The sequence below is a fragment of the Triturus cristatus genome, chromosome 7 (genome assembly GCF_964204655.1).
Source record: "Triturus cristatus chromosome 7, aTriCri1.1, whole genome shotgun sequence".
In the NCBI taxonomy this organism is placed as follows: Eukaryota; Metazoa; Chordata; class Amphibia; order Caudata; family Salamandridae; genus Triturus; species Triturus cristatus.
In genome coordinates this window covers 659,814,283-659,834,656 of record NC_140590.1, presented here as the reverse complement: position 1 = coordinate 659,834,656, position 20,374 = coordinate 659,814,283, and the positions used below count along the sequence as shown (strand labels likewise).

The following is a 20,374-nucleotide window of genomic DNA, read 5'->3' as shown; positions in this document are numbered from 1 at the left end:
TCCCCCTGAGCCTTTTGGGGGCCTGGTGAAGACTTCTGGTCTTTTTGTTTCTGATCATTACCCTTCTGGTCTGCCTTTTTCTGATCACCACCCTGGTTATGGTTTTTCTGCTTAACTCTAGTCCTGACCCATCTATCTGCCTTCTTTCCCAATTCTTGGGGAGAAGTCAGATCAGAATCAATCAGGTGTTGATGCAGTAGCTGGTTTTGACAGTTGTTAAGGATTTGTTCTCTCATGATCAAGTTATACAATCCTGTATAGTCCTTAACCTTACTTCCCACTAGCCAGCCTTCCAGAGCCTTAGTGGCACAATCTACAAAGTCAGTCCAGTCCTGAGTCTGTGTCTTCTGGGTATCCCTGAACAACAACCTGTATTGTTCAGTGGTTAGGCCAAACCCATCAATTAGAGCACTCTTCAGGACAGTGTAATTGTCAACATCCTCATCACTAACTGTGAGGAGCTTGTCTCTACCTTTCTCAGAGAAGGAGAGCCACAAGATAGCTGCCCACTGACTTTGGGGTACCTGCTGTACTTTGCAAGCTCTCTCCAAAGCAGTTATCCATTTGTGGATGTCATCCCCACACTTGTAGGGAGGGACAATCTTGCTCAGGTTTCTATTATCATAGGTCCTGTCTCTATCCTTAGGGATATTGCTGCCACCAGTGGGTTCTAACCCACTTAACTTTTGCTCTCTAGCCAGAGCAAGCTTCTCCTTGGCAAGGACAAGTTCTTCCCTCTCAATCCTTAGATTAGCTTCCCTCATTCTGGCTTCATGCTCTTTTCTCTGGGGGGAAGTAATTCCCCTGTGAGAAGAGGCATTAGAGATGCTAGAGACATGGGAGTGGATGGACTCCCTTGAAGGAGATCTGTCTCTCCTGTTTCTCTGGTTAAGTCCACTTGGGGGTCTGAATGGGGGAAGCCCATGCAAACTCCCATGTAAGCCTAAGTTAGCCTGGCTAAGTCTTCCTACTTTGACCTGGCTGTCTACCTCCTCATCTGAAGTCCCATCGGACTCATCTGTAGCTGGTAGACCCTCCCCTGTACCTAGGGTACCAGCCTGGGAGGCCCTAAGGGCATCATACTCCTCTAGGATCTCTACTAGCTGAAGGAGGGTAGGGTTTGCACCCTATTTTAACTTTCTGGAGGTACCCAATTGTCTCATCTCCTGAAATGTTAGGGTATCATATCTAGAGGGGATCTTTCTCAGACCTACCCCTCCTGAGAGAGAATCTACTTGATCTCCTCCCAGAGACATGTTCTAGTGGGGGTGTGGTGTGTGCACCTACCTACACTAGTTGTATCTACTAAACCTCTCTAGTAGTTGTAGTCAGGGTGTGCTAGGCCCTTCAACCTACAACAACCAAGTCCAGTAGGACTTAAGTATTTATAATCTATGTTATATGTACCTAAAAAATATCTGTGTGATCTTTCAATTTAGTATCTCAAGATTACAATGGTATTACAACAGCAAGCTCAGATCCCAACCGCTGCTCACCAATGTGAGAAGTTGGCCTGATATATGATGTCACTAATTCTAGTGTACACCCTGTATCAGTCCAAACAACCCTTATGGTGATTGGTTGTAAAGTCAACCTTATAGACCAGCTATCCTAGTGGTAGCATGGACAAGAGCAGTCTTAGGCTAAACTCTGAATGGCATGTGAAGCCAGCTGTTATACCATTTGTAACCCCTTGAATACCAAATGAAAGGACACCACAACAGATATATATATAAAATAAAGTGTATTTATTCTAGTCAAACCCTCAGCACTCTTTATGAGATTCGAGGTAAGTACAACACAGTCTTATTTAAGCATACATTAAGTCACACAGGTAAGTAATACAGTTAGGCCCTAGGGGCCACGCAAACCATATACTAAGTAAGTGGTATAAGGACCACTGTCACGGAAATAAGATAGGCCTAGGCCTAGGGAATCGCTGGGGCTACACTATACTACCCAAGGTTAGGAAGTGGGAGGCCCACGGGATTCAGGTGCAGAGTGGAAACACTCACGGGTAATGCGTATAATCGATAGAAATAGAACAGTTCAGAAATAAGCAGTTTTAGGACACTTCTGGTATAGCTAGAAAGTCGAGACTCGGAAACTAGACCCTAGGATAGTCAATACCCTTGTGAACACCGAAGTACCCAAGTTACCTAGCCCACGGGCTGCGGGTGCATAGGTGTGAACTTGCGTCGGGTTTCTTCGTGGACTTCTATGGATGCCTGTAGGAAAGTTGCTAACAGGCAGTCAGTGAAGAGTGTCCGGTGGATCCCAAGGCCGGGATCAAAAAGGAAGAATACCTGCAAGCAGAAGGGATAGAGTCTGGGTCACTAGCCAGTGACCACGTGGAACCAGGAAGGAACCAGGCGATGTCGTGAAGATGCAGTTGAAGAGGTGAAGCTTGTCGCAGCAGTCACGGGTACCAGGAGACGTCGAGGACGACCAGGACCAGGAGGCGAGCTGTCTCACAAAGGCTCTTGCTGTCGGCGGCGTCGAAGTCGAACTAGGACTCACCAAGCCTTGGCAAGCGGAACCCACGAAGAATGGAGGACTTGCTTCTGGTGCAGACCAGGAAGGTCTGGGGTGCTTCCCTTTTGCAGAGGAGCAGGGGCCAGTCGGGAGGAGCCAAACCAGCAGTGGAAAATCAAAGGTGTGTCATCGCAAAGGTGGCTAGCCAACGGGCAAGCAACCGGACAGACGCGGCAAGCAGGAAAATGCAGAAGGGCCCCACGCAGGACTCGTGGAGTGTGGGGGGCTGATCTTCGGTGCAGATGGTGCTTGGGGTTGGGGCTTCTCAATCCCCAGTGCACAACTTCGAGGGTGCCTCAGTAGCTGCGCTGGAAGATACTCGCCACTTTTCCCAGGTAGCCAGTCCCACGTCTCTCGTCGCCTCCACGGATCTCAGCTCGGCTGTGGATGTGGATCAGGGTCGGAGAAGTCTGGAAGTCAAGGCTCTGGTCAGGCTCTGCAGTCGGTCCCTCGTAGGACTTCAGCAAAGCAAAGGGTAAGTCTCTTGATGGTGCCAGTTCGCACAGGGTAGCCACTCCTTGGCCACAAGGGAGATTCTTCAGTCTTCTTCTTTCGTCGAATGTCGAAGGTCCAGAGTTTCTGTTCAAGTTGCAGGTTCAGGATAATCTAATTTCCTGGGGCCCAGCTACCACACTTATACTAATCTGGGGGGCTGGGTTGCCTGCTAGGTCACGCCTTATGGGTGGGACCTGCGAGGGGGGTGGTTACACCCCCTTCCCTTTGTCCAGTTTCGCGCCAGGACTGGGGCTGGAGTGCCCCAGCACCGGTTTGAACTGGACTACGCATGGGACACCTTGTGTGCCCCAGGCAGTGTCTAGTTTCTTTCATCCCTCCCTGCCCCAATACACTAAGGCCTGTCTGGGGTGGTGCTCGCACCTCCCAAGGCAGGAAACCTATTGTCCAAGCCTCCCGTGCCAGGATCACTCCCAGCAGCAGGGGGTCAGACTTGTGTCGTGGCAGCAGCATCCATTTTGTGATGCTGGGGCTCTGGTTAACTTTAACCGGGTAAGTAGGTTTCAACATGTCTTCTCCCTCTAGAAGGGAGGGATAATATCCTCCTCACCAGAAATGGGATGGGGGTATTATTCCAAAATGTTAGACACCTTACACGACATATTTTGATAAAGCCAAACCATAGTTACCATAACCGTTTAAGATTATAAGGCACTTTAAGAGTATATGGTAGGCTATATCATAGAACAGCTATAAGGACATGGTTCCGAAAGCTGCAGACAGGCTCAGCTCATGCTAGAGCACTATCTCACATGTTACCAAGCACTCTGCCTCCAGGATTGTTAAGGCCTGCCATAGGAGTGGCTGATAGGTACACATGTGTCTATATATAAGGTAGGTATAGGAATACTACACCTAAGCAAGGGGTGATTACACGACCTTGCCCCAGCTGAGTGATCAGCCAGTTGTGTCATAATGGAAGGCCAGGCCAGGGGTGGCATAATACATGCTGCAGCCCCTGGTAGGCCTAGGGTACACCTATGCCCTGGGTACCTAAGGTACACTGTACAGGGGCCAATAAGGTGATCCTATCCAATTGGGTTATGCACCTAAAGTACATAGTATTAATTTAGAGAGAGAACAGCAGGGCTGTGGGTCTGATTAGCCACAAAATACAACAACATAACTTGCAAAAAACTCTGCAATAAATAAATCAAAACAAATCGAATTGCGATCTCTGCTGTCCACAGTGTAGACTGTTATTCAGTGTTTTTTTCCGCTACCAAGAATTTGGTCTTGTACTAAACGTAAAACTCATCTAAAAAAAGCTCTTCAAGCAAGTATACTAAAAGGATATTGTGTATATTTCAATAGACGTTGTAGTTAGTTGCCTACTGGATTCCGTAATTTAACAATCACAACTTAATCTGAATTGTGAGCCCTGCTGACCGCAGTGTAGGCCAGAGGCAGTGGTCATTAACGCCTCACAGCCACGTGCCGTTGGATTCGGAAGCACGGAGTTGGTTGCACCTGATCGGAGGGGGAACACAGAAATCATCATAGACTTTAACTTCAGACATCCTCAATCATAGAATCAAGACCACGTTTCACTGTTCGGACCTGCTGTACTGCGGTGTAGTACAGCGACTGCAGTCAACCAAGCCCAATAATCATGTGCAGCAGTTAACTATGGAGTGTGATGCACCTCAACGGAAGGAGTTCAGTGAAAACCAAGCATCAGGTAATATCGGACATCATCCATTGTGGGATCGAGACACCGTTCCACTGTTGGGACCTAGGGTTGGTTGCATCTGGTCGAACGCAGTACCTTCATCTCCACTCTCAGATGCAGTTCTAACATCGTTCATTGTGGGATCAAGACACCGTTCCACTGTTGGTACCTGTTGGACTACTGTATTAGTAGTATACAGAGCACTCCATGGTGCTGGGCCTCAGGCTGGGCGCAATATGCCTGTGTTGCGGTAGCCAGTGTTGATCTCAGAAGCCTTCCCAGCTCACAGACCTCGGCCCAGGAGCTTGTGCCGGCACGTGGTGGGCCCTCTTTTACATACAGCAGTGTCAAAAGGTGAACTGTGGGGCATATGTGCGTCGCAGTGGCCATGTAGGTTTCTGGGTACCAGCACGCTGACAGCATCATTCACGCACCCACCTTTGCTCACGGCGTCAGTCTCGTGGTGGTGTAAGCTGCGCAGACCTGGCACACACGTTTGCCATTACGAAAGAGAACCACACCCAGAGAAAGTGCCTTTTATTCACACCCCTACGCTCGCCTTGCGTACGCCGTGCCAGCCCACTATGCTAAAGATTTGTGGGGGAGGGGGCACATACGCGCTATGTTTTCATAATCTTCCCTACTTACTGTACTATCATGGTTGCGTCCACTGTCCACTTCACTCAATAGACCATCAGTGTATGTTGACATGTACATGTCCATGCTCTGCATACTCAAGTCTCTCTGGCACATCCCCTCAACACTTTGCATTGTATACTTTTATAATCGAGAATCACTTGCCACCTTCGCACATACGTTGCTCCCATCTCTCCCCGCATTCTGCATTGTGTGGCGGAGATGCCATGCCATGTTTGGTTTGTGTACATGGCTAGCCACGATTCCCACAGTACGTAGTGTCGTTGTGTCTGCTAGCTGTACATGTTGTTTGCAATGTTGTATGCAATTATATAAGGTAGCGTGTTTATTCATGAGCAGTGGTTTCTCCCATTTACATATCGCTGTCTTAAAGAGGATAAAGAAGTTTTTCTCACAGGTGAAAAGTGCGACCACAATGGCAGTCATTCATTACTATGCAAGAATGTTCAACTGCATGACGCTTCTAAGATTACAGCCCCCAATCTAGCGTGCTTTTTTAAAAGCACGCCAACTCCCACAATCAGACCAACATTCACACAGCTTTCTAACAGCAGTTATCTGGTTCTTAATAACATGGACTGCTACGGAATGTGAGCTGGCTTGCCGTATGTCCTTACTGTTTCAAACTGAGTAACGTCCTGTGGCAATGTCTATTCCCACCCACACAAAGTAACTCCCACAGTTCAACTTGGCCTTCAATACCTACTTTGAAAACAGATTTCATTATACTGAGCAAACTGAAAGCGCTTTTGTTTCAAACAGAAGTGTCCCTCACTTCTGCAAAAGAAATTTATCGACTGCAGATAGCACGAACTTCAAGTAAAATACAGTCCCTTTTAAATATGAACCTCCCATTACACTTTGTGAATTGTTACACAATTTTCAACACATCTGACACTCAAGGTCTGGCACATTTTTTTAACACTGTCTGCTCTGGCCTCGTCACAGGCTTTCAAACTGCTTTTGGTATAATACCAGACTTCATTCATTCGATCATGTCTGGCATAACAGGAATAGTGCCCATAATTCTCGCTCTGTTTGCGGCCATCCTACTACTATTTTTGCTTGTAAAAAATGTCTGTGCTCCCTGTGGTAACAATAATGTCCAACAGAATACGCCTCTACGCGAAGCTACATCAATACTGTGAAAACATTTAACAACTTTTCGGCTGCCTGCCTCTATCTATTATCAGAGCCAGCTACAACATGACATTTATTTGCACATATGCAATCTGCGTGCCACCATCTTTTTATTGCAAATCTTGCCCATTCGACTGGAGAATGGATCTATGCCTTGCCAACATCCCAACAATCGCTCCCGATATCCAGCAGGTAATGGAGTATCTTGAAAACCATGAACTTGATTGTTCGGGCAGTGGAGCAATGGCGGATGCCACGCAAAAAGGTATCCTGGCAGAATGGGATTTCTGCGCAGCCGCAAAAGATCTCCTGCAACGTGCGACCTTTGACAACATTGCAGATTGCCTGCCAATTCAAATTTTCCACTCCAACTTTCGAGGAACATTACTGTCCCTTCGAGGATATGAATTGGATCGCTTAGCTTTTCTCACACGATGGCAACAATCGCCTCGTGGAACATTACGCATCTCATGCCGCTGAAGACCTTCCGGACTGCAATCTCCAAGACTTGTAAGAAATTCACGTTATCCTTGGATTGATTTCATCCAACTTTTTTGACTTTGTCCTATACATTTTTTTAATACACTTCATTGAACTATTTTCATATAATAACTTTCTAAGTATACTCAGGCATTTGAACTCTGTTTTCATTATTGCCCCTTACGTCTCCAGCCTAATCAGGGATGGGTGATGTATGGCCTATGCAAATACGCTGTTTACTTGCTAAATTAGCCTAAACCCGACATCCATTTTGAAACCATGTCTATTCTTTGTGCATACGTCTCTCTGCCTGCCTGTTATCCACAAAGCCCTTTCACACAAATTAGCTCATCCTCAGCCTCTGCTCAAAAGCTGGCGATCAAGATCAAAAAACACAACATTGTTTAGGAACTAGTTGGCACAGTCTGGTAATCGTATCCTACCTTTATTTTCATTATAGAATTTACTCACTCATGTCTAATAGCTATTGTTTATGTCACATGGAACTGTAACATGTAATGTGCAATTCACTGATGCAGCTTAGGTTTGAATACAGCAGAAGCGGTTGGAGTTTGCATCAGCTCGATGCCTTAGCTCTTGCACAAGAAGGTTTTTTTGAAAGGGCTGAAGACAATAATGTATGGTTTGACGAGAAGGGTACCGAATGTGCTTCTGACAAGCGCAATGTTTGTGTTCCTCCTCAAAGTTCCAATGTGAGTAGAACTATTAGCAATTCTGACACGCACCAGATTGAATCTACTGTAGAAGAGATTGCTGACTGTTCTGCTGTTGATAATTTTGTGTTACAAAAAAGGAGTACCAGGGTACCTAAGAAGTTTGATGATTACATTGTGGAATACTTTTTTTTTCTTTAAGGATACATGTGGTAATCGTATCCTAACTTTATTTTCATTATAGAATTTAGAGTCATTCATGTCTAATAAGTATTGTTTATGTCACATGGAACTGTAACATGTAATGTGGAATTCACTGATGCAGGAGCTTAGGTTTGAATACAGCAGAAGCGGTTGGAGTTTGCCTCAGCTGGATGCCTTAGCTCTTGCACCAGTGGGTTCATTTATGGCACTTAAATTAGGACACTTTTTATATAACTTGCAGACTCCATCGCTTTATTACACACAGTTACTTTCTTAGACACACCTGATTTCACCATTTGTCTTCTGTGGCATTGCAACATTCTGCATTATATTCTTCACGATTATTTCTTTATTGCTGCTTGCTAAAACAAGGCATTCGAGTCTTCACACCGGTAGGGGTGAGTAGTTCGCTTCCCACTCCCTGTATAGTATAAACGCATACTAACACTACTCACACAGGTATTCTACAGCTGCCAGTGTCCTACAGCGCCCACAGCACATCACTTTAAAGCAATCAGCTCATGGCTTAGGCTCACGGTTTGATCCCCGAGTCTTCAGACCGGTAGGAGTGAGTAGTTTGCTTACCACTCCCGCTATAGTCTAAACGCGTACTAACACCACTTGCACAGCTATGACACAGCGCCCAGAGCACATCAGTTTACAGCAATCAGCTCACGGTTTAGGCGCACGGTTTCATCCCCGAGTGTACCGGCACCTCACCTCAGCACCATCTCACTCTGGGCAAAACATCAGTTTCACACTGGTAGGGGTGAATACTTCGCTTCACACTCCCTGTATAGCAAAGTTCTAAACCACCCCACAGAGCTCACAGCGCTCCTACCCTCCTCTTTCCTACTTTTTTCATCCTTTTTTCCCCTTACTCGCTTCAACGGAATCACAAAATGGCTGCCAACACTTCCTAGTTGCAACCGTTCGCAGCCAATAACCAGCAAGCTCGTGCTCGTAACGCCTCAGCCAATCAGATGACAGAATTCCCAAATATCGATATCTGTAAATTTCGATATTTCTCCAAAACTACTGAACGGATTTACACCAAATAAACAAAAGCGTGCTTTCCAGACCAAGACCCTTCTCCCTGCCAAATTTGCGGTAATTCCGTTCACCCGTTCGACCTGTAGCCTTGTTTAAAGTTTCTATGGAAATTGCATGTAGAAAACACGTTTTGGGACTCCTCTTTTTTCGCGGCCCCCCCTTGATGAATCACCACCAAACTTTCAACATAGGATCTGATATGAACAAAGAATTAGTTTGGAAAATTTCATGAAGACTCATCAAATGACACCAAAGGTATAAGCAAAACAAAAAATGCTCTTCCTATGGAAACTTGGTCCTAACTATAACTACCTTCTGGCGACCACCAGTAGGTAATATATATATATATATTATCTACTGGCGGTCGCCAGTAGATAGTTATAGTTAGGACCGTGTTTCCATAGGAAATCCGCAACATTCTATTTGGAATAACTTTGGCGCCGATTGACGAATCCTCGCGAAATTCTCAAAATAGGTGGGGTGCTCCGCTCCGCTCCTACCCTGAAAGTCTTGGGGGGATTGGTCAAGCGGGGGCTGAGAAAAAGGGGGGGTCCCAAAACGCGTTTTCCCCATGCATTTTTCCATAGGACCTTTAGTCCGAGCTACAGCCCGAACGGCTGAACAGAATTACTTGAAATTTGGCAGAGAGGTAGCCCTCAGGTCAGGGATGTGCCTTTTGAAGGTCTCGTGTAAATCTGTACAGTATTTCCTGAGAAAATAGCATTTAAATCAATATATATATCTATGGGCGCGCTCCGAGCGCGTACCGTAAGCTTACCATACGCGCACGCCGCCGTGCACGAGCGCGATTCTGATTGGTTGTTAGATCTCAGTAAACATTCGAATCGGTCGAAACCAGGAAGTGTCGGCCGCCATTTTGTCTCTCGCAGTCTGAGGGGGTGAAAAACAAAGGTGGATAACGTGAAAAGGGGGCAGGCTGGACAGTTCCTGACCCCCTAGCCTTTGTCAGGGGGCCCCGGAAGGACCCCCAAGGGCAAAAATTAATTTAAATTTTTTTAAAAAAAATCGCCGAATGCGCGTAGCGTACGTGCACGGCGTAAACAGAGAAATTCCGCGAGGAGAAATTCCGTGAACTTCGCGTAACTATTACGCGTACCGTGCGCGCACGGCAAAAAAACTTTTTCAAAAAGGAAAGCTTAAAAAAAAATTAAAAAATTGTGAGGTAAGGTTGGCTCTTAAAAGAGCCGTTGGGTTAATACAGGGATGGAGGAAAGAAAGAATGGGAATATTATGAGCGTCTACAAACGTGCTGGTCTATCTTATTGTTAATAAGGGAAACACTGGTCTCCCCAAAAACAATAAGACCACAACACGTTGTACACCTCATTGCAACCCTCCCAAATCGAGGGTTAATGTCCAGAGGAGCAGAAGAAGGTGATGCTCCCACCTCACAGGAAGGGCTCAGCTGAGCTGCCGATGATGTACTCGGCTGAGCTTCTGAGGTTGGGCTCAGGTGACTTACTGAAGAGTTTTCTCCAGTATGTCGAGCAAAGGTCCTGGGATGTCTATCCCTAAGGTGTCTCTTCATAGAGTGATTTCCAAAGGAATACTTCTTCCTTGGATCTCCTCTAGATAAAACACGGTCACAAAGTGTGCAAGTGACCAATGGAGCATTGACCTTTTTCTGCCCCTCTGGAAAAGTAAAATACTCCCACACAAAAGAATCCTTTTGTTTCCTCCTTCTCTGTCTGATGATGGTGCTGCTAGGCTCACTCTCAGAAGAGGTCTGCTGCTCTGCCATTGTATCTCAATGTCAATTCAGCTCCTTCTCCTAGGGGATCTCAAGCAGTAATGAGGGGAATGGGTGTGGTGTGGGAAGTTTCTGGAACTGAAAGTAGTTTCAACCAATGAAAAGTGTTCTTTGTGGATCACATGACCTACCGTGCGCGCTCCGTAAGCTTACGGTACGCGCTCGTAAACAAGTACGCATGCGCAAACGTGACGCTTACGGAGCGCTTACGGAGCGCGTACGTAAGACGCACTCGCGCATGCGCATTACACGCCCCTGCGTAACCGCGACGTTGCTTCCGCGCAACGCGCATGCATGTACGCGTACGTCACGTACGTATCATGTAAGCGCACTGTACTTATGACGTACGGAGCGCGTAGCGTCAGCTTACCGTACGCGCATCGTATCACGTAAGCGTACCGTACTTATGACGTACGGAGCGCGTAGCGTCAGCTTACCGTACACGCACGGAAAAAAATGCATAAAAAAAAAATTAACCATTCCATAATGCAGGATATAGTACATATATTATTTTATACATAGGTTTACCAAAAATCTCAAAAAAAAATTGCATTTAAAAAACCGTACAAATTCACTGAAAAAACCATAGGTTTCACACACGTTATAGTTAGGAATTTGCATTTAAAAAACCTTGCAAATTCACTGAAAAAATCATAGGTTTCACACATGTTATAGTTAGCTGGACATTTCACTTGTTAAAAACCAATGAAATTCCCCCGTTATAGTTAGTGCAGGCAACTATAACTCACGCGACCGCAATCCTCTGTTGATGCTAATACTGTATCTTTAGCTATACATATATTACAAATATTTATTTTTCATAAAGACACATATGTCATCAGTGATGTAATATCTGACATCATCAGCAGAGGATTGCGGTCGCGTGAGTTATAGTTGCCTGCACTAACTATAACGGGGGAATTTCATTGGTTTTTAACAAGTGAAATGTCCAGCTAACTATAACATTTGTGAAACCTATGGTTTTTTCAGTGACTATATATATATATATATATATATATATATATATATATATATATATATATATATTCAATGAAAAAACCATAGGTTTCACACATGTTATAGTTAGCTGGACATTTCACTCGTAAAAAACCAATGAAATTCCCCCGTTATAGTTAGTTCAGCTAACTATAACTCGCGCGCCCGTAATGCACTACTGATGACGTCACATATTACATCACTCATGACATGGTCAGTGACATCACTCATGACATCACTGATGACATCTCAAATGACATCACTGATGTCATCATCCAGTGAATGTGTGTTTTTCTGAAAATTAAATATGTTTAATATATGTATATCTCAAGGTCGATGGAAGAATAAATGAGTATATAAGTGTCTAAATTGATGATTTTTTTTTGAAAAATTGATTGTATTACTGACTGATTAAGTGTATCTTTTTGAATACATGGCTAAGTGAGTAATGTTTAAATGTGTAAATACCTGTATCAGTCTCTCACTTTGTGTATAAGTGTCTGCATGGGTTGGTGAGTAGCTACATGGGTGTTTATATAGGTTATTATTTGGTTTTTTGAGTCTCATTATGAGTGTCTGAGTGTCTTCATGGTGCGGTGGGGGGTATTACGTAGTGCATAGATGCATGAATGAGTGACTCACTGTTTGTATGTGTTGAAGACAGCATGTGTGCAGGACTGTATGGGTAGATGAGTGTGTGCATGGGTGTGTTAGTGAGTGAATGACTGTCTCAATAGTGTCTTCATAAGTAACTACATATGTTTTAAACTAGTATATGTGACTATTGGTGTTTATAAGTGAGTATATGTGAGAGTGAGAGATTGGAAGAGTTCCTGTATGAATAAGTATGTGTTTCTATAAGTGATTGTTTAAAAGACTAAGTATGTGTAAGTTTCTGTAAAAGTAAGTGTGGTGGTGTGTGTATAACTGTATATGCAAGTAAATGGATGTTTGATTCTTTATTAGCATGAGTGACTATGTGTGAGTAACTCTATGGATGAGTGGCATTGTGTTACAGGTTGTTTAGTTGTATGAGTACATATGATGTGTGAGTACATGTATGAGTGACTGTATAGGACTGTTGGTGGATGAGTGGATGTGTATGTGGATCTTAGAATTACTGAATAGGTTGTTGTAACTGGTATTGGTATGTCCATTTTTTTGAAAATTTCAGTCTCTTTTTTTGAATGTTTGTATCAAAGGTTATATTAGGGTGAGAGGAGGTCTACCACTCTGTCACAAGGATGATGTCATCAGTGATGTCATTTGAGATGTCATCAGTGATGTCATGAGTGATGTCACTGACCATGTCATGAGTAATGTAATATGTGACGTCATCAGTAGTGCATTGCGGGCGCGCGAGTTATAGTTAGCTGAACTAACTATAACGGGGGAATTTCATTGGTTTTTTACGAGTGAAATGTCCAGCTAACTATAACATGTGTGAAACCTATGGTTTTTTCATTGAATTTCTAAGGTTTTTTAAATGCTAATTCCTAACTATAACGTGTGTGAAACCCATGGTTTTTTCAGTGAATTTGCAAGGTTTTTTAAATGCTAATTCCTAACTATAACGTGAGTGAAACCCATGGTTTTTTCAGTGAATTTGCAAGGTTTTTTAAATGCTAATTTTTTTTTTTCTTCTTTTTTTTTTTTACATATTTTTATTTTAATTGTCTATCCTTTTTTAAAGACTATGGTTAAATTTTAAAAATTCTACAATATGTTTTTATTTTACAATTTTTTTAAAATAAACAGGTAAAATTTATTAGCAATACATTTTATTTTTTTTTTTTTTTTTTTTACCGTGCGCGTACGGTAAGCGCACGTCTTGCTGTAATTACGTTAGATTTCTACGCTGTTTGCGTTCACTTACGCAATTTGCGTAGACGCACGTCACGCGCGCATAGCGCGTAACGCGTACGCTGCACGCGCACGTTACGCGGAAGTGAAGGGGCGTGCCTGTTTTGCGCGTGCGCGTGTCTTTTTTACGCGCATGCGTACTTTTGCCGTAAGCGCACCGTAAGCGTACCGTAAGCGTACGGTAGGTCATGTGATCATGAAACACAACTTTTGATTGGTTGAAACTACTTTCAGTTCTAGAACTCTCCTACACCACACCCATTCCCCTCATTTCTGCTTGTGATCCCTTAGGAGAAGGAGCTGGGTTGTCTTTGTGATACGATGGCAGAACAGCAGAGCCCTTCTGAGAGTGAGGCTAGCAGCACTACCTTGAGGCAGAGAGCGAGGAAACAAAAGACCTCTTACATATGGGAGTATTTTTCTTTTCCAGAAGGCCAGCAAAAGGTAAATGCACCCTTAGTGACTTGTAAGCTGTGTGGCCGTGTACTTTCAAGAGGGAATCCCGACAGGAAGTATTCCTTTGGGAATCACACCATGATGAGACACCTTAAGGATGTACACAGAAGGACACATGCTCGACTTACTGAAGGTAACCCTTCCGTAAATCAACCAAGCACATCCACAGCAGCTCAGCCTGGACCATCATCTGCAGTGCCGAGTCCTTCTTCTGCAGGTCAGGTGAGCCCTTCATCTGTGGGGGGGAGCATCTCCTTTTTCTGGTCCTCTGGAAACTAACCCTCGGTTTCTGAGGGTTGATATACGGTGCGCCACTTGTCATGATCTAATTTGTCATAGGGAGACCAGTATTTCCCTAGTGAACAATAAAATAGATCAGCACACTTGTCGTAGAGACTAATATTCCCACTCTTTCTTTCCTCTGTCCCTGCATGAACACAACGGCTCTTTTAAGAGCCAACCTTACCTTTCATCTATTTTTTATATATGTTTTTAAAAACTTTTTAAAATTTTTTTTTTACCGTACGCGTACGGTACGCGTAATTTTTTTTTTTTTTTTTTAAAAAACACTAAAAATCAATTATCACATTACAAGGTCCTTGAGAGACTACAATGAAAAACTGAAAATGTGATTGTAGAGAAGTGGAAAAAAGGGACCATGATATTATTGACTTACCATACCCACTCAAAAAAATATTTATTCATTTAAATTTTTTTTAAATTGCTTTAAAAATGGTTCTAGTTTTCGAAAATTTTCTATCTCAATCTGAAAAAAAAGAAAAAAGTATTAATATTTAATAAAACATTTTATAATACAGTACCGATATTTACATATTTTTCAAAAAATATTTTTGCCTTTTTTTTGCTGTTTTCAGAATATATTGCATTTCACTATAAATTGTGAAAGCAATTGCATTCATCATTTATCAGCGGGCAAAAAAAAAATTAACAATCTCAGAGATTGTTTTAAAAAAGCCCACAATCTCTTTTTGCATAAACATAACTTTATAGAAATGCATAATATTCTTTAAAAATATCATCTAATATCAATACTTATTTCTTTAAAATACCGTCCGATATTTTTGTTTCAGAAGTATAATCACAATAATATATCTCAAATAACTCCACAATACATCTGGTTCCATTTCCTTTAGGCCAAATAGTAATTTTAAAATTCTATTTTGATTAAATTTCCAATGGTAATCCAATAAAAAACTAAAGTTTAAATTGTACAGATCTCACCGATTCTCTGTAACATTTTGGTTTCCGAAAGATTTATTAATAATTAAATAAGTCCACAATAGAATTGTTTACCTTTCCGCATGGCCAAATAGTAATTTTAAAAATCTTTTTTGAAAAAATTTCCAATGGCAATCCAATAACATTCCAAAATTTAAATTGTGCAGATGTTACCGATTTTTTCTAAATTTTTGGTTTTCCAAAGTTTCATTAGAAAATGGAAAAATTCCACATTACAATTGGTTACCTTTCCATTAGGCCAAATGATAATTTGTTAAATCTTTTTATTTGTAAATTCCAATGGTAATCCAATAAAATGGTAAAATTGTTTTGTCCAGATGTTGCCAAATCTCTCTAAAATTTAGGTTTCAGGAAGATTAGATAGGAATTTGCTAAATCAAAAGGCAAACGTTGCTTAAAAATCAATTGAGAATCATTACACAGTGTCCAGCCTTTTTCACATTTAAGATAAACTGTGTAATGATCAGAAGTTACAGTAGGTCCATCATGGAAAATTATTGCAACTGTTACAAAAGTTTTTCCTGAAATTGATAATTGCTGTCCTGTAAACTTCTTTATTAACGTATCCAATTTTGAACCATCAGCTCTACATCGTTGCATCATTAAAATTACATACTGTCCGTATTCCTTTAAAATTAACGTTGAAAACATGTCAGATTTACACTCACCGCATTGCATGCTATGATTAGCATCTTTAACTAATTTAGCAAAAGTGACTGTTTTACTCTCTGGCAATGTTAAATAAATAAACCTTTCATTATCAACATTAGAGCCACATATATTATAACAGTTTTCACAACTATGTTCCCATTTATAAGAGAGACCAAATACATTTTCAATGGGAACCCCTTCTTCTTCCAGTACCTGAAGAAAATACATCAAGAATTCCTGTGCGTCTTGCTGTACATTTTGAGAAAACTGTGTTCGTCCTGAACATACATCTAAAAGTTTTCTAATTTCAGTAGCACTTTCTATTTGAGTTTTATCATTACTCAGCTTTTCAAAAAGGAGACTCAGCACAGAACAGAATCTTTTTCCCTGATTTACTATTATCTGCTCTTGCAAACTTTCCAGATAAAATGCAACATTCAGCACTACATTTGCGTAGCAGTTGACACCAGAGCTATTTTCAAAATGACATCCTACAACCTGTTCTTCATTTTCCTTATTCTTTTTGCTTGCAATTACATCACTCCTCTTTTTTTTCCTCCTCTCTACATCTTCATTACAGATATTTTCATTTCTCCTTTTACGAGAAACTACACGTTTCTCCAACACAGGATACTGACCTAAATGAGGAGCATAGCTTCTTCTTAATCTATTATACTCCTTTACACAATTTGTATCAGCACTAACTTTTGAATCATCAAAGTCTATCATGAATAAACCTGATAATGTTTTCACTCGTGACAAAGCAACATATGCCATACCTTCTTTGAACACAGTTGAACCAATGTTCACAAATGCACAATCTACAGTCAATCCTTGAGACTTGTGAATAGTTACAGCATATGCTAGAGAAAACGGAAACTGCTTCCTACGTACATATAAATCTTTCACAAGCATGAAACGAACTGAACAACGACAAATGTCTTTAACTTCTTCTATCTGATCAAATTTTATTTTTAAACATTCAATTCCATCTTTTTTCTGATAATTAATAAAACCCACAACTCTTCCCATAGCTCCATTAACTAAACCTTTTTCAACATCCAAATTTCTCCTTAAAAATACTCTACAGTTCATGCAAACATATAGATTTTTTTCTAATCCAGCTGTTTTGGAAATGTTCTTCTCTAGTGAATCCAATTTATTTTTCAGTGTGCCTGTTAATGTGACAGTAATTCTTCCATCCTCAATTTTGTCCACTGCTTCCAATTTCCTGATATCTTCCTTTTCCAATTTCAAAAGCTCCTCATTGAATATTGAGCATTCACGTAGAGTTGGCATTAAGCAGATGACACTTTTGTTTTCTGCAATGTTCTTGTATATCTTCTCTGCAACTATTTCTTCCTTTGGAAATAAATTATGTAGCAGCCGACTCTGTAATGCTTTTTTGCCAGCTTCAGTGAGTAGTCCAATTCTGATATCTTTCAGAATACTTCCATATTCTTCATCGTTTGCTTGCCTCATATTAGTAGTAAGTTCCTTGTACTCAAAGAAGGACCAAATATTTGCATTACCGATGCTTCCCAATGACTTCTTTGTGTCTTCATGTGTCACAGTATTAAACACTGGTTGTCCTTTAACTGGAGTAAGTTGCAAAAGATCTCCAAAAACTATGACGTGTTTTCCTCCAAATAACACGTCATAGTCTGTCTTCAGAATTTGCTGCATTCTTAAATGCACAAAGGCAAGCATTAAGTTTGATACCATGCTCACCTCATCAATAATGAGAACTTGCATCTTCTTCAATACTCTTGAAACTTCCAAGCATGCTTCTCCAGTTAGCTTGTTGTATTGTATTTTGTTCTCATGCTCCACTGGTAACATTAGCAAACGATGTAAAGTGATTCCTTTTATGTTATATGCTGCTAACCCAGTTGGAGCAGTAACCACACAAGACAAAGTAGAATCCGTTTTTTGCTGTAGGTAGCTTCTGATGACTTTTATAAGGAAACTTTTTCCAGTTCCAGCTTGTCCGCTTACATACATCCTGATTGGATGAAATGATGTGCATGAGCACTCTTTTTTTGCATGTAGAAATCCGTGATCAATTTTGTTTCTGATCTCTTCATAAATTTGTTGCTGCTCTTCGTTCAGTTGTCTTTCCAAATTTTGTAAGTCTATAAATTCTTCTTGAGCTTGATTCATAGCCGTTTCCACTTCATTCATGGCTATTGATGCTTCATTTTCAACGATTGGTTGTCCTAGGGGATCTTGACTGAGTGTTCCTGAACTTTGGCTGTCCTGAGAACTGTCTCTAGCTATTTCTGCTGCAATTGTAGTTTCCTGTTCAATTTCTTCATTTAACATTTGCAGATAAGTTGAGAATGTACTGCATTGTATGCTGTCTTTGCAAGCATTAAAAGAATCTTCATAGCTTTGAAATTCTCCCAGTAGTTCATCCTCTGTACGCCATGGTTTAAACAGCTGTAAAAGAGCCAAGTAGTAAAATTCCTTTTTGTCAGTAGTGTCGCAACTCAGCTTCCTGTGATTTATCAAACTTCCTTTTGTTTGCTTCACCAAACATCCTTCCTCACCAATGACTTTATATTTTCCATTGTTGATGTCTTCTGTGGCTTTCCGTGAATAAATGTAGTTCTGCAGCACTTCATAGAGACACATGTTCTCCAGATGATGACTTCTCTTGGGATAATATGTGTCCAACATGTTTGATTTCAAAATATCTGTACTTTCTGGGTCATTTTCGGCCAAATATTCAATTTCTCCAACAGATTTCAGTACCCGATTTCTCATTGCTGCAAGGCCTAAACTTGCCCAAATTATTCTTCTTGATTTCGAGTAGAGACTTGCAGAAGATAACCTATCTGAACATTCGTAGGATCCAATTTCTCGATGCGATAACATCTTCAAACTGAAACTGTACAGCTTCTTACTGACAGTTTTCTCGTGAGAAATCTCTTCCCACATTTCCTTCAATTCTGTTTTTTCTGATTTCGTAATGTAAGACGTTACATATCGAGTAACAGCAATGGAATTGTCAGCTACATACTGTATATCCATGTTAGCGTTCCACATGGATAAAATGACTGGGTTGTAGTCATTTATATTTTTTGATTCTTCTTTTCTTTTAAGGTTGTAGGTATTCTTAGGTGATTTTCTTGTGATAGTATGTCTCACAGATGACATAAAACTGTTTACTCTTCCATTTGAAAGAACAGGTCTAGGAAATCCAAATCGACATTTAGTGTAGTATTTATCTTTGCTCTTGTATTTCCGTCGACAGTATTTTCCACACCGATGACTTTGGAAACGTAAAACTTGCTCCTTTAACTTTTTCTCTTCTGTGCTTTTTGGTATAGCACATGTTGCATATTCTTCAATGTAAGATAACACTGCTTCATCAGCATCTGTTCCAAACTTTGGGGCATCCTTGATCCACAACAGCATATGAATATGAGGAGCACCTCTTGCCTGGTACTCTTTTCTCCAAAAGAAATCCACTACTTCTCCTAGAGGTGGATTTTTTTTATTGCAGATGAACGACATCATAGCCTCAAATCTATGATTGAAATATCTGCAAACATTAACCGGATCCAATGAGCACAGTTCTCCTGCTGTCTTGTATTCGATGTTTTTAATGTTTGAATTTGCCTCTCGTAGAAAATCCAGTAAATCATCCCAAGCGTACTCCGCACAGCTTAGGGTAACGAACCATGTTGGTGTTCCTAAATTCCGTAGCATGCATTTTAATTCACCATGGCGTCGGTACCAATATTCATTTGTCCCACGCTGACAAGCCATCAGATTGATCAGTTGTGTTTCCAAATGATCATCTCGGTGCTGCACTTTCTCCATAAAATCCTTAGCAGACACATTTTGTAAATGTACTCCACTTTTTAAAATGTGATTTACTGCATAAGACAATGCAGACAAGTCGCTTTCAAATAAAAGATGGAACAAATAAGGAATACTTTGTCGAAATCTGGGATCTTCAGCATATAGTCTTGTAGTCCGATACTCAGAAGCTGGAATCTGTTCCGGACGTTCATCGTATCGTCCTCCTTTTCCTTTAGGAAACAGCTGGGGAAAACATCGAGCTTCCAAGCTCTCCTCCCATACACTTACGGGAGTTCCTTTTGCTTTCTTCATCTGAAATAGATCAATATTGTCTCCCATAACTTCTTTTGAATGAAGAGGATGTATGCTAAAATGTTCATAAATTTCTTCTTCCTTTGACTTGTCCACTTTTTCAATTTGTCCAGTTGGTGTTTCTGTGTCTTCTTGTAAATCTTCTTCTTCTTCTTCTTCTATATAAATTGATTCATACCATTTGTTATTCCTTTTCAAATACAAATTTGCTCTTTGTACTTTCCGTACATCTACCAGCTCCTGCCAAATCTTCTTATTCTTTGTAGGTACACCATTAACCAGAATAATTAATGGTTCAGTTTCCAAAGTATCCGCATCAATAGT

At 41.3% G+C, this 20,374-nt stretch overlaps 1 protein-coding gene across 1 annotated transcript in view; it reads left to right on the top strand.

The window, feature by feature from the left end:
* Window positions 1–20,374, top strand: part of LOC146810311 (cilia- and flagella-associated protein 337-like) — a 1,036,625-nt gene that overhangs the window by 764,370 nt on the left and 251,881 nt on the right. The window lies entirely within an intron of this gene.